The sequence below is a fragment of the Protopterus annectens genome, chromosome 13.part0 (assembly GCF_019279795.1).
Source record: "Protopterus annectens isolate FY-2018-M chromosome 13.part0, PAN1.0, whole genome shotgun sequence".
In the NCBI taxonomy this organism is placed as follows: domain Eukaryota; kingdom Metazoa; phylum Chordata; order Ceratodontiformes; family Protopteridae; genus Protopterus; species Protopterus annectens.
Window position 1 is genome coordinate 551,994,478 of NC_056747.1, and position 16,669 is coordinate 552,011,146.

Below are 16,669 nucleotides of genomic sequence, written 5' to 3' on the forward strand. Positions count from 1 at the left end.
TTAACGTACTTTCCTATGCTGCATTCCCCCCCACCCAAGCAGTGGCAATACAATGCTTTAACCAATAGGGGGCGCATGTTGCTTAACTTGTTCTTCTTGTTAGTATAATACACAGCTATAGCCTACTCCTTGGTCATGGGAACAAAAGGTAAACATTTCATGAACTGCTCACTACCATGACAGTAGCATGTAGGATTGCAACAGAGTATTACACCCTTGACCTTAGTATTAATTACATAATAGCTGCTTTCATTACTAATGTGCACTTGTAGTGACTGCAATGCCTATAGAGGGAAGTGTCTCTCCACCCAAACCCACCACCACAAAAAAATGAATATCAGAAGCTGAAAACAACATTGTCTGTTTCACAAGCTACATGATAGATGCACATTCATGGCTTCTAGATACATGTGTTTACAGAAATTGTCAAACAGTTTTTGCATCAAAATGACTGAAAGCAAGCATGCTTTAGTTACACTGCAGCTCCATAGTATGGTCAGCAGCAAGGCCTACTTCAGAATATCAAAACCACATATCAGTGAATCCCATTTCATTGAAACAATATCGAATCTTCATTTAAGTGAAACCTTAAACCAGCGAAAATGTTCACCGAGAAGCTAACCACTTGGCCACCAGGACAACATACACACAATGACGTCATTAAAGCTCACCAAGGTGAGGGCTTCACCCACCAAACTCCCCAATGTGGGGGGCTGTGCCCCACACACACACACCCTAACTATATATACCCAAATCTGAAATCACACTATAGTGTAGAAAAGGGCAAATGCCTCCAGGGTGGGTGGTCAAGGGGTTAGTTTCTAGGTGAACCTTTTTGCTGGTTTAAGGTTTCGCGTAAGTGAGAATTTGATATTCTTGTCTCGATGAAACAGGATTCACTAATATGGGGTTTTGATATTCTCAGGTAGACCTGGTCAGCAGCTTAGCTTCCCAGGAATTCTTGCTTAATAGTAAAATGTTTCATATTAGCTGTGTCTTGGGGATATGATGAACATTTTATTCACTTTTGATGGATTGTAAAGGTGCAGGGTTGGCAACAATAACCAATACAGATACTTGAGATCATGGGAAGCATGCTGACATTACTGTGTACAATATAAATTAGTGTGCTGCATATGCCAGCGATATATCTTCTCTGCATGTCATTAGCATGATTCTTGTTTATGACTCATGATATTGACGTAACTGTAGACAAACATAATGTGCCCAGCTGCTGTTTGTCTATATATATATATATATATCTACATACATGCACACACACACATATACATCACTGAAATGGTCAATAAGAAAATTCATTGCAAAGATAAAAAGCTGGTAAAGTTGATAGAAAATAAGCTGATCACACATTGCCAGCTTTATTTCTGAGAGAGATGAATAGTGAGGAATCTGCCCTTTCCTCAATTTAGTGTGATTTCAGATTTAGTATATATAATTAGCACACTGTATGGTAGGCATAGGGGGACTTGCCTTGGCCCCCTGGAAAAAGTACTGTTTTCTATGATTTTTTTAAATAATTATTTTATTATTATTATTATTATTATTTGTATTTTGACCAGTTTTGCTTGTTATTTTAAAGTTTGGTTTTGTGAGTATAACAGTTTGACATATACTCAGATATATACATCGCTCTTTTAATTTCTCCAAATCTTTTGTGTTTCTAATACTATGACGGGAATGGACCCCATTCCTAAGTCAAAGTACAATTAAAGTTCATGAAATTAGTATTCTATCAGTCTTCGATGTCAGCCAAAAGTTCTCTTCGCAGCACCAGCAATGTGCCCAGTAATGACTCCTCCTGCAATTTGTATGGGTTTACATGGATTGGTAACATATCTAAATACGATTGTAGATTCTTTTTTATAAGAGTCGTTGCTCCAGCTAGTCTTGGAACTGTCTGGGTATCTTTCTTCTACATTGCCCTATTTTCTGCCTGCAGATCCTGATATTTTATGAATGTATGTATCTCTGTACGCCAGACACTGCAATCACTGGGTGTTGCAATTTCAATGATCAATGCTACTTTTGGCTTCTTTTCTTGGACCACTATAACTGGTTTTCTAGCATCTATCTTTTGAACTGTTGGTAATGGGTGATCCCATGTGATATAAAGTTCATCATTTTCTATGATGCTTTCTGGCTCATATTTCCTGTGTTTTTCAACAACCTAAATACCATAATGTCTGCACAATCCCCAGTGCAACAGTCTTGCCAAATTATTATGACTTTCAGTATAAAGTCCTTCTGCCATTAGTATGTCACAATCAGCAACAAGGTGTGCGACTGTTTCCAATTTGGTTTTACAAAACCCACATTTGTCTGTTTCTCCAACATGTTCAATGGACTTTGTAAACCAGCATGTATGTAGTCCACTATCTTGGACTGCCAATATTAACCTTTCATCTCTTGGTTTGAATTCACCTCTTCTTAACCATTTCTGTATTCATTACTGATCAACATGAGGTTCTTCCAAAAGTTTTCTATATTTGCAACTATATTTATGTTTTTTCCACATTTCTTGCCTTCTTATCTGGTTCTTCACCTTATATTCTTTCTTTTGTTTCTTGGCATATTCAGTTGCTGCCTGATTTCTATCTACTTCTGGTTTGATTGCCATTCCTGCTTGACACCAGTATGCTTCCGCTAAATTAAGCAGGGAAGTCATCTTAGATTTATTCTCCTCTTGTTTCAAAATGTTCACTACATTTGGGTCTTGTGAGGTCAGAAGATATGTGTGGAGTCCTACGATTGCAGATCTATACATGTAATCAATTTCAAGGAGGCCCATCCCTCCTTCAGAATGGGGAATATATAATCTTGGTATACACTGATTTTTTATAAATCATTTGGTGAGCATGAAGCATCCTTCTTGTTTTCCTATCTAATCTATCCAACACATTTTGGAGCAAGTCAGTCACTCCAAAACTGTAAGTTTGGACAGGAAGAGCAAATTGTTTTATAGGCTGGATACGAACGCTGTTTTAAGAATTATTTTAAGTCTTCTAAAGTATTCCTTACTAAGTTTTATTTGCATTTGTTCATACTTCATCAATTCCCAAATATGTATACACTCCCTCTTGCTCAAGTTCTTTTATATCACATTCTTTTCCCAAATTGATGTTTTCCTGGTGCTGCAGTTTTCCTGCTTTAAAGGTTGCTTTTGTACACTTATCAAAACCAAGTAAAACAAAACACTGTATTGCAGCAGGAAGCACAGCACTTAAAATGTCCACCAGCACTCGTAGATGCACATTGTGTACTTGGTGAAAGCACTTACCGACTTGCAAGTATTTTATTAAAGATATTTTTAACATCTACAAGTGTTGGTGGACATTTTATGTGCTGTGCTTCCTGCTGCAATAGTGTTTTGTTTTACTTGGAGTTTTATATATTGCTAGCTGGTTTACTCATTGGGTGATTGTGCATACTACTTATCAAAACCAAATGACATTCTTATATCATCTCAAAAGGTTTTGAGAACCTGTAGCTGTGCTTTAAGTTCCTCATCTGATGAGCTATACAGTTTTAAATAATCAACAAAGAGACAATGAGAAGTCTTTACATTTGGTTGTTTTTTAGCAGTCAAATCATAGTCATGGCCTAAGTTGTTAAGTAAACAGCTTAATGGGTTAATGGCAAGGCAGAATAGCAATGGTGATAGAGAGTCACCCTGGAATACCCCCCTTTGAATTTTTATCCCTGGGATAATAATCTGTCCTTTATCATGGCGTAATTGCAAAGTGGTCTGCCACTGTTTCATGGTCACTGTAATACAGTTGATCAGTGTAGGGTGTATCTAATACATTTTTATATACTCTTTTACCCATGAATGTGGGATACTATCAAATGCTTTTTTATAGTCAATCCATGCCATACTTAAATTCTTCCCCTTTTTACAGTTCTCCAGTATGGGTCCCTATTAAATTATTGAACGTTTCAAAGTTTGAATGTCATATGGTCAACACCATATGATCGAACTTTGAAAAGTTTAAAGGTGAAAGACAATGGCTCCATACATGCAGAATGGGAAATATTCCCTTTTCTGCACTGAAGTGCGGTCTCGGAGTTGGTATATTTAAGTAGGGGGGTGGGGGGTGCATGGGGGCTTGTCCCCCTCCTTAGAGCATTAAGGTAAGTGTTTTTTTTTATGTTTTTTTTATATATTCAGAGATTCAAGTTCTGATCATATGTTGTCAAAGATATGAGGTTCAAAATTTTGAAGCTTCCCATATATAATATAGACCCCTCCATTATGACTTTATTTAAAACAAATGATCCTTTCTTCCATATGACTTTCTTCTATTGCCCTTTTGTTCTACTAGCATAATTGAGTTTTCTTCTAAATGACTATAAACTCTGTTGGCATCAATTTCCCATGTATGGTTTCTACATCGTCTGAAGGCAAGTTATTGGACTATAACTTTTACAGTAGCTTGCAGGTTCACTCTTAAGAAGGAGCATTGTTTTGCCTGTTGTTAGCCAAGTTAGTGTCTGTTAGGGGGGTGCATATAAATAGTTTTTGCTCATGACTAAATCCTCATGCAAAGATGTTAATACTTTTAGCCAAAAGTAAGGTACTGCATGTGGTCATGGAGTTTTCCAATTAGAGTCTTTTCTTAAATTTGTTTCAATCACTCTGGCTGTTACTTCATCTGATTTCATATCCTGCACCTTTAAACTTCATATTCTTTCTTTTACTTCTTCTGTCTATTTAGCATCTTTGTTATGTTCCACAGGATCTTCATAGATACTTCTCCAAAATGTATCTACTTCCTCTTTGTTGGCAGTCTTTCAGTTCCTTTTACCTTATTTCCCACTTCTCTATAAAACTTTTGTGGGTCATCAATAAATCGCTTATTTTGTACTTTTCCTTTATATTTATCTGAGTATCTTCAAAGTTTTTACACTTGTGCTGAAATTTTTAGTTTATTTGTGATAGTACATGATAGATCCTGGTCTGTTCTAATACTGTGCATTGCTTTTATCACATCTATCTTTCTTAGTATTTTTGTTGATCTATTCCCTCTTTTATAATCTTCTAACAGTGCCACTTCTTGTCTTAATTGCTTTATAATTTTCTCTATTCGATACTTCCATGATGGTATTCGATTTCTCCACTTCCTTTCCCTCTGTATCCTGTGTTCTTGTGGTAGAACTTTATCAGTTATTAATTTAGCAGCACAGTAGTATATCCTGTTCACTTCTGTTATATCGCATGGTTTTCTGTGGACAGTCCTAATTACTGTATTCATTTGTTTTATCAGACTTCTTACTTTTTGCGTTTTATTGACCTCTGCGGTCTATTTCTTTCATTGATCTTGATATATCTATCCATGGCCATTAAATCAAGCAACTCTTCTTTTAGCCCATTTTCTTCCAAACTGAGGTCACATCCCTTGTTTTCCATTTCCTGTGGCCATTCTATAGAAAGGTCTATAGCATCTTCCTGTGGCACCTTTTCTTCAATTTCATCCTGTGTCATCTGTTGCCCTGTCATATGGAACTCACTGGCCTATCAGTCCTCAACACTGACTGACTGCATCAGAGTTTCCACAGTTTCTTGTTCCTTTCCTTGCTGTCTAGCTTCAAGTAAATGTTTATACTGATTTCCTGTGGTAGGTTCCAAAATATCTTGATATGGCACCTGACCAGTTGCTTCCTGTTCCACTGGTTTCCCCTTAATTTGTATCTCCATTGGTCTATCCTGTTGTGGTACTTTCTGAATTAGATTTTCTACACTGAATCCTTCACTTTGCAGGTACTCCATGACTTCAGTTTCTCTTTCTTTAACTTCTCCATCACTAATCTACTTTTCCTATTTGTCTTCTTACTTTTTGTATTGTAAAGTTTTCCATGTCTGGATTCTTTTGCCTGTATTTCTCTTCAAATATCTCTGGTGCTGATCTTTTTGTATGGTTAGTTTTGCTTTCTCCTTTGCATAAATATTACACCATATTAAATCTCTTTTTCTTTCCTATGTCCATATTTCCCACATTGATATTACTCTTTGTGCATTTGTTAGTTATTGCTGTGGGATTTGCATGGCAATTGCATGCTGTAATGTGACTTTGGTCAGGAGGGTTAAAGAGAGTTGAAGAAGGAATGAATGCTTGATGCACTGCATTTTTAAGTGTAAGTTACTAGTCCCCTTTATTGTAAACTTAAGAAAAATGTGTGGGCTATTCACTAGATGAGACCAGTAAAGATGTTTGTTTATTTCAACAGTGATAATGCAATGTATTGCCCTGTACTTGTACAATACAGGGACAGTACCCTGTATTGTACAAGTTTACTGATGTAATCAGCTGTAGAAACAAGTGGTGTTGTAGGAGTTATGGGACTGAGATTTCTTTTCTCCTTTTAACTGGACGGAGGGTTAGGTGATGTGTTGTTAGTAAAAATGTTTTTTAATAATGAATGGCTCAAGTAAATTTTTGACATATGTTGTATTGGGAGTACGCAAACCTGTGATTAGGTTTGACAGGTTCAGTGTGATATCACATACTGTGACTGGTTGTTGAACATGTGAGTGTTATATATTGCATTGGAGGGTGTAAATGTTAGCATAAATGAAATTATTTGGTGGCGAGGGAAGAGGAATGAAGAAGAAAAAAGTAAAGCTAGCCACACAAGCCAAAGAAAACTATTGATTTCGACTGACACCAGAGCTTCCAGCTACATTTTAAGTGGCAGATGCAAGATAATACATCTCATCCACTTAAGGCTGCAGTTATAATTACTACTAAGAAAAAAGGAAAATTATGCATGAACAAAAAATCCACAATAACTGATACAAAGTAAATTATTAGAAGCTTGCATGATTTATTTTTTAAGGGTGGGAGGAGCAGAGCTCTTCTTTGGCTACACAGAAACCATGTGGAGAGCAGACCCTTAGCCAGATAATAGAATAATAAATGCACAAAAGTCCCTGTAATATGGGGAAGATGAACTTTAATTATAAATACATTGTTGACAATGATCATGACACATCCTGTAGAATTATGATCTTGTAGAAGATAGGCTACAATATTCCCAAGAGGACAAAGTAAATTAGTTTTCCTTTCTCCCTGTACTCAGCTTTTGACAAGAAAGAATGCCAGGATAGGGCAGGACCAAAATGAAGGAAGGGAGCATGTTTAGAATAAACACTCATTCATTCTGCATAAATAGTTACTCAGTTAAGTGTATAACCTGATAGTTGTAGTGCCACAAAGGTTTAATCATTTCATACAATACCCACAGACTTCAAAAAAGTTCTAAATTAGTTAGCAATCCTCTGTACATGCACAGTAATATATTTGGAAAGCCATGTGCATTCATCTTACTAAACTCCCCCCCAGCTCAATGCATTGTAAGAGCAAGTGAACAAGCCTATTTTAAACACATTTTCCACAAATATGAAACCACATTCAAGTTATCCATTTCAATGCAACAAATCCAACAGCTTAGCAGTAGCCACTGCTCATAGACTTATTAAACAAGGACATAGTAAAACAGAGAATAAAACATCACATAGTTTATCAGTTTTAGTATACCATTCCAAGCAAATGTGTAAGCCTGGCTAAGTGGCACTGAGAGAGGGATCTCTTACATGACCAGGCTACTGAGGTTCATTTAGCAGCACTGTAAATGGAGAGGCCAGGCAGAAAGGGGGAAAGTGAATGGCTGCGATCACTTATCTTGTGGTGGGTGTGAAAGGTTGCTTGCCATTGCTGGCACAAGCAGCCAATGTGATTTCTCTGGTGTTTAAATTTGTTTTTGAAGCTGGCAACAAAGATGTTGTAAGAGACATTAAATGGCGAGTCCCTGGTGAACTACCTTATCACCAGTATTAAGTAAAATAAATCATTGGCAACAACATAAATAACAAAATCACATATTTTATTCTTCCATTTCATAAAGGTTGAAAAAAAACAGCATATAGCCTACTTGGCATATAAAGAAGTAAGACGCACCTTCAGGATTTTCCTTCAACTCAACATTAATATTCCACATAGTCTAGTTATTTTTATTTATTTATTTCACTTTTTGTTAACTGGGTAAGGAGACTGTTCAACAAACCCTTCTTAGTCATACTCATGCCATTGTGGCACTACAAAACATATAAGTCAACAAGAGTACATGGCTAATGTTAATTTTCAATGTATATTCATCGTGGCACTAAAAAACATGTAAGTCAAGAAGAGTACATGTTTAATGTTCATTTTCATTGTATATTCCTTGTGCCATTGTGGCAATGCAAAACATGTAAGTCAAGAAATGTGAATGGCTAATGTTACTAACCAGTGTTAATTCCCACCGTACTTAACATGTGCTTACAGCATTTACATATTTACTTATGGATGCATTTTTCATTATTGGGCTATAGTCAAGCAAATGTGTAAGTCGTGGCTTTTTGATATTTGGATGAGCTCCTAGTCATCCCTTTTTAAGCCTTCAAATGAGAAACTACCTTTCTGAATGCATCTGTGTACAGGTAACCCTCTTTTATACAGAGGAAAGAGCAACTGGATCCTTATTGCTAACTAATACAGGCAACTAAAACTGCTACTACTTATCTCCACCCCGCACTTATTTATGGCACTCTCATCCTTACTAATCTCCAGGCATCACAAAAATCAAAACTTCAACAATGTTGCTAAATTTGCAGAAAAATACCCATTCCAGAACCCACCACTGTATAGCACTAAAAGCCTAAACTGGTTAGAACTACCCCACTGACTAACATATATATAGATTCTTACCACCTATAAAATTATCAGCATCCAACTGCTTGTCCGGCACTAAATAGCATTCTACACAACTATATTCCCAGTCGATCATTATGATCCAATGACCAAAAATATTATTTAATTTTTCAAATTCCTCCTTTATTCTTCTGTATCCTCTTCATGTCCATCTCAGTGTGTGTGCTCAACAGTTTTAATCTCCCTGCTACTACCCTTCAGTTCAGCACCCCCCAGCTGAGCCAAATTATATTACTGAGGCAGCAGAATATTGTATTTACTTTTTTAATCTCCCTGCTACTACCCTTCAGTGCAGCAACCCCAAGTAAACCACATCATTTTATTGAGACAGCAGAATACTGTAAATAATTGTATGTCCTTAATACTGGTAAAGCTGAATTTAAACTATACACAGCGTGCACACTAACTTGGGACAGCTCTGCCTATTTTCCCTTTTAGCTACCTCTTTATTTCTATTCTTTAGTTTTAAGAGTTTCTCTTAGTCCTAGTTTGCATGGTAAAGACAATGCTCTTGGTAGCTAAGCTAATCCATAAATAGGATGAATTACCCAGTGTAGTGGTGTTTTCCCCCAGTAAAACTCTGATTTCAGGAAACTTGACACTCTTTTATTATGGTAATGACCTGAGCTGCAGTCATTATCTTCTGATTGGTTTTGATTGCCCATGGCTTATCTGCTGTCTGACTGTTTGACTAGCATAGTATCTGAACTCCACCTCTCATTGGAGCACAGGTCTGAGCCCAGACCTCCCCTATCCAACTTAAGTTATATAGTTTATTTAGCCTCATTTGTGCTATTTTCAAATTCCCTCTTTATTCTTCTATACATCATGTACATCTCAGTGTGTACTCGCCAAGTATCTGTAAAATGTTCTTTTACTCTGTATTTTACATACTTCATTCTTTTGTACCAGAATAAATTATTGTTGCATTTAAACCTGATCATTTGGTTTAGTGACTAACTGCTACACACAGATGCAATTGCATATTTAGGCTAGTCATTGCAAAGCTCAGTAGTTTGTAAGTGTATGCTAGAGATATAGCTGTATTAGTTATAGTATAGGTATATTACTATAGGCAACATCATGTTACAGTGCTTTAACTGGTACTGTAATGCATGCTTGCTCTATCAAGGCTGTTGCAACTGTGAATAGAGGCTATGACTGTAGTTACTGATCAGTAGTGTTTTTATTGTTATTGACTACTTACATTATCCTGCAGTGTTCCCATTGGTGTTCGATTGTTATATTATTTGTTCTAATCAACCTGCTAAGTTCTATGAATTATTTTATTGAATTAATGTTATTGGTGTGTTCTTGCTGTTAATGTAAGGTATTCAGATAGCTGTTTAAAAAGGTGTTTCTATTTTAATCCTGTTTTTCTCCCCTCTCCCATCTGTATAGTTTTAATCTCTCTGCTACTACCCTTCAATATGGCTCTCCCCAACTGAATCAGATCATTTTATTGAGACAGAGGAATACAGTAATTAATTGTATGTCTTTAATCTGATTTTACTGTGTAATACTGGTAAAGCAAAATGTAAGCTATACATGGTGTACACAATAACCTGGGACAGCTCTGCCTATTTTCCTCTTTTAGCTAGCTCTTTTGTCCTATTTTTTTTTACATTTTAGAGGACCCCTTAGTCCTAATCTGCATTGTAAAGACAACAGTCACTGTAGCTAAGTTAATCCTTGAGTAGGGTGAATTACCCATCGCAGTGGTGATTTCCCACAGTAATACTTTGATTTCAGAAAGCTTGACACACTGTTATTATGGCACCGAGCTAAGCTACAGTCATTATCTTCTGATTGGTTCTGGTTATCCCAAGGCTCATCGGTGGTCTGGCTGTACCCACTCCATTCACCCTCGCTATGCTTGGGCTCTCCACACTCCCCTACCCTACCCCCAAATCCCACCCAGCCCCACTACATCTAAACTTATACTCTACTAATTAATTTTTCTTTATCCTATCATAAAATCTCCTCCTCCCTCTAAATTATTTATACCATCCCTTCTTATCTCTTAACTTACTTCCTCCCCCCTTTGTTTGTACCTATCTCCAGCTACTCCAGTGCCTTCCAGATTATCACTTTCTTTCACACTACTTAATATCATACATTTTCCCCACTGTCACTTCTCCTTTCTAGATACATTCTCCCTGCTATCACTTCTCCTTTATATAACACCTATCTTAGTAAATGTTAGCATCTCTCTATATTCTACATAATCCTCATACATTATTACTGTACATCTATATCTGCATTTCTGGTACTCAACTATCTAACTCCCACCCCCTCCAACAGTAACCATGTGTTTATTGAGAATGCACATTCTCACCTTTTCAATTTTCACCATGCTTTTCTTTTCATTACTGTACATCACAGGTCTAAACCCTATCTACCTACCCCATCAATTTTCTACCATTACCACTACCTTATATATCCAATTTAACAGCTACACAGACATATCTCTGAGCCTCTACCAAATAAATAAATACAAAGTGAACATTATCCATATTATAAACTAACTCCATTTTACTAGTATAACCAACACTATGACTTCTTCTGAAGCACACCAAACCAAAACTTCCAGATAACAAACATGATTACCACACACATTTAACTTTACTTCTGAACCTTTTTAGCCAAAAATCCTTATATATGGTAACCTTAAATCTCAAAAGCATTTGTAACAAAATTCCTAACTTTCATGCTTGGATATCTCAAAACCAACCAGACATTATTGCTACCATTGAGACCTGGCTAAAACTTTACATTAAAGACTGAATTCTTCCCCCTAGGCTTTCAAGCAATACGGTCTGACAGACTTCATAAAAAAGGTGGTATAGTACTAATCTTTTCCAATACCTAGAATGTAGTTCCTTATATAAATCCTATTCCTCAATTTTCTAACGCCAAAATTCTAATTTTTCTTCTAAAAATAAATACTTGTAAAATCCGAGTTAAAAGTTCATAGCTCTTTACTTACCTTCTGGCAACAACAAACCCTTATTAGAAGAAATCCTAGCTTGGATCACTACTAATATAAAAAATGAAGCTATCATCCTAGATGACATAAATAGTAATTGGCTAAACCTTACTTCCAACCTTCCTTCCCCAAATATTCGTCTATTTAACATCACACAAGTCATCAATTCTCCTATCAGACCTAATAAAGACAACAACTGTGGGTCTATTTTAGACTGGATTCTAGTCACTGACCCAAACAAAATATCTGAAGCTGGCACTCTCTCAAGCACCTCACCACCTTTATTCACCATACTCCCACCGCCTGTCAAAACCAACACAAGTACAAACAAATAAGAAACCTAACTAAATTTAACCCACTTACTTTCACTGATACTATACAAAGAATAAACTGGAATAACCTAAAAATCCTGCCACTTGATGACACAGTCGACCATTTCAGTACTACATTCCTGAATATGCTAAATAGTCTTGCACCCCTTCACATAAAGAGGATCAAAACATACTATGGCCTATGGCTAACCAAGCCTACTAAAGATCTTATGCATACCTGGGATAAAATATTGAAAAGATGGCAAGTTAATAAAAACACCCAAGACCTTTTTAAATTTAGATAACTTCATAGCCATGTAAGAAGACGTATCAACAAAGGTAAGAAAGAATACTACTTAAAACTGCAATCTAACCATAAACAAAGCCAAATAAATTTGGAACTCCATTACTTCACTGCTAAATCCAGGCACAAAAAGCAATCCATGTCCACATCCTGACAAATCCTCTCAAGAAATAGCCACTCACTATAACTCTTTTTTTATCAATTCTAAAGCTGACATTACTGCTAATTTTCCCCAAAGCAAACCTCGGCATAAATAATACATCACCTTCTGCACTTTCTCCTCTCATGAGCATAGTACCCATTTTTGTCTATAGTCACCCTAAATCTCATTCCAATCACCATAATAAATAGATTACTTTTAAAGCTAATACCTTCCTCTATCACCCCTGACAATATACCCTCAGTATATCTAAAATTGGCAGCAGACACTGTTGCCTACCCAATAAGTATTCTTCTGAATAGATCTATCTCAGAATTCTATGTGCCCAAAATCTGGAAGAAAGCATTTATTCTCCCCCTGCATAAAAGTGGAAATAATACTGATATCACCAACTTTCAACCTATGCCTGTTCTCTCTCCAGTCTCCAAGGCCTTAGAAAAATGCATACCTATTCAACTGCTTCACTTTCTTCTTCATAATCAACTCCCATTTCTTACACAATATGGTTTTAGACCGGGCCATAGTACAACTGCCACAGCCTGTGATGCTGGAAAAATTGTCTCTACCTTCTTCCTAGATTTATCAAAGACATTTGACACCATTTCTCACTCTTTACTTCTAACGCAACTATCTATTAACAGACCAGCCCAAGTCAACTGGCTCTCAAGCTACTTAAGACAGACAACAGGCCATTAAATGGCAACACTCCATCTCACCTTATAAAAACACCTCTACAGGAGATCCTCAAGGCTCAGTACTTGGTTCCCTCCTATTTAGCATCTTCATTAACAATTTCCATTCTGTTATGTCCCAAGGTTCTCTCATTCAATATGCAGATGATTTGACTATTAAATGTTCATTTGACTTTATCTCTGACCTACAACTTCAAACTCAAACAGGCTTCTCTATCACTAAAGCCTGGATGTTCAATAACCATCTAGCCCTAAACTTAAAGAAATCCAAGCTCATACTATTCACCACTAAAACACAACTCCACTAGACAAAACTAAGTTCACTATTTATTCTGAAAGTAATGCTATAATTGAAGTCATTAGCCACACAAAACATCTAGGAGTCAACATTGACAAAACCTTAAAATTTGATATTCACATACAACATGACATCAACAAAACTAATTAAAAGATTGGAATTCTCTACAGACATAGCAATTTTCTAAGCCCCTCTTCTAAACAAATCCTTACCTCTACATGCTTACTCCCCTCATTTATCTACAGTGCCCCTCCCCATACTAACCTCAAATCTTCACTAAAAGCTAAGCTTGAGAATTGTTACAATAAGATCACAAAATTCTCAACCAATTCCAAATACGTTGCCTATCACTGCACCTCTCTGTGCTCCCTAAAATGGCTTGAACTGCCAGACTACCTCACCTACTTGCAATTAACCATAGCGTACAAAATGATCTTTAAGCCTTCAGATTGTCCTGCCCTCATCTCTATATTTACTCTCTGCTGCCCAAAGAGGACCCTCAGATCTGAAAATCAACAACATTTGCAGGTTCATAAACCAAATCTCCCTCCTGGCCAGCTCTCTATTCCTGCTCCCTAGCCAAAAACTGGAATGCTCTACCTTTATCTATTAGAATATCCCAGAATCTTGCCTTCTTCAAAACTTCAACTTCTTCACGAATACCCATCTTCTATCTAGAACTGATAGAAGTCATGTCTTCCTAGCTATTTTCATAGTATGTTCATTGAACTTTCTCACTGCTGTGATTCCTAGACAAATCATGTATGTTACATGTTGTTACTTGTATGCTAATTTTTACTTGTATGCTAAATTTTTCTGTCAACAAAGTGTTATTTTTACCTTATGCTTTACTTCTTAAATATCCACAATGTCTGTATTCAGCTTTGCTTGTACTGTTGAGCATTTCACCAGGGACATCCACTCACTTCATTAATCTTATCAATTTCTCTCACCTGGCTTTCTCTCTAAATATACCATAAGCATACTTTTCTCTCATTTCATATTTCATTCTCTATAAACTGGCTAAAATTTCTGTAAATATTAACCAATGTTTTCATATTATGTCTAATTTGGTATCATTATTTAAACTGTAGATGTTTTTGTATTATCTTTGAAGACTTTAAAATTATTGTTCTTAAAATGCTTTGTAATACTTTGGAGCTTTTTTTCCCCAAGACCTTCGCTGAAAATGAGCTCCTACCCAGTCGAACTTTTCCAGTAATCAAATGTCAATAAATGAATGAATACACGTACATTTTTGACAAGCATTTTGTGGCAACTTTTTCATATACAAACCTGTGTTAATGGCAGACTTTCTTAAGAGTTGCTTTATTTTACTTAATATATCACTATATAGAGACGCGCATGAGCGCGCACACACACACACACACACACACGCACACACACACACAAACGCTCACATTTATGTATTTGTATATATATATTATATATATATATATATATATATATATATATATATATACAACAAAACTTCAAAATAATAACTATAATAAAATAAAATAAAATAAAAGTCTGAGAGCCAATAATTAGCGCTTTCATCCAGATTTAATGTGCTGGACTTCTTCTGAAGAAGTCCAGCACATTAAATCTGGATGAAAGCGCTAATTATTGGCTCTCAGACTTTTATTTTATTTTATTTTATTTTATTATAGTTATTATTTTGAAGTTTTGTTGCATATAATTTGATTCTTCAATTTTCTAAAGCTGAGTTTTATTGTGTGTGTATATATATATATATATATATATATATATATATATATATGATTATATAAAAAATATGCAGAGACGCACTTTATACGTGTAGTGAGGACACGTTCCATATACCTTCTAGCAATCAAATGGTATTTTTTTTTATTTTTTATGCATTTATGTACCCTTCCTTAACCCCCCATGGAACTTCCTACTGTTTCCCATGACTTACACACTCATTCTTAGCTGGAACCCCTAACAGCACTTGATACTCCAGACATAAAACTTCACTGGCTTGTCCCCAAATGCTTGGGATATATACCATACAGCACTGTGGAGAGAGGGAGTGATCTGATGTTGAACACAAACTGGACCCAGCAGTCATCATACAGATGCTGGCCACTAACAATCTATAACAGTTGGTGTGGCTAGTGCAAGGACCAACCCCTGTAATAAGAGGGATTGACCAGACAGGCCCCTGATACACACCATAGGGATCCTAGGTATCAGGTTTCCACAATGTTTCCACTAGGAAAGGAGAACTGGACACTTTACATGATCTCCCTGGTTAGCCCTACTAGCAGACTGATTCTGTTCTTAAACTTAAATCAACAAATATACAGACTAATATGTTGTCCCTGCACAGCTGGCCTATTTTATAGGTTCATAGGTTCATACTAGGCTATCTGCCCTAGGGCATTTATAAGCCTATCCAGAGTGTGTTTGGCTTTCGCCACACATTTTAAATTAATTTTGCTATGCCCTTTTTCGAGGTTAGTATACTGTGCCTCTGTCTAACAGTGACACAGAAGTGATGCCCGGGGTAAACCTACGATCTCCCATCCACTCATCAAAATTCCTCTTGAAGAGAGTCAATGAGGGACTCTGCCTAACCTGGACTGGGATTTTATTCCAGAGTGAAGGGAGCCTCTGGGTTATGAATCTGTCCCTCCAACATGTCCTATTTATTTCGGTGCTGAGGTTCAAGTCTCTCGAGCGCGTAGCTCAATGGGATTTGGATTTTCTGAGGTGCAGCATGTCCATTAATTCCGGGTTGGACATGGCTTTATACGTCAGGCACAGATCGCCTCTGAGCAGGCGGTATGCCACTGAGTAGAGCTGGAGTTTCTTTAACCAGGCAGCATATGGCATCTGTTTGAGCCCTTTGATCCTCTTGGTGAGGTACTTTTGGGGTCTTTCCAGTTGCTGCAGGTGTCTGGTAAGGTACATCCCAAAAGGGGCATTGTACTCAATTATGGGCCTGATGAGGGATGAGTAAAGAGGCACGATGAGCTCCCCTGATCTGGATGTGAATCCCTTCACGATTAGGTGGGCTATATAAAATGTTTTTCTAACCACATTGGCCACGTGGTTGTCAAATGAGAGATTGCTATCAACTTGGGTCCCCAGGTCCCTAATTACTTCTTCTGTACTTAA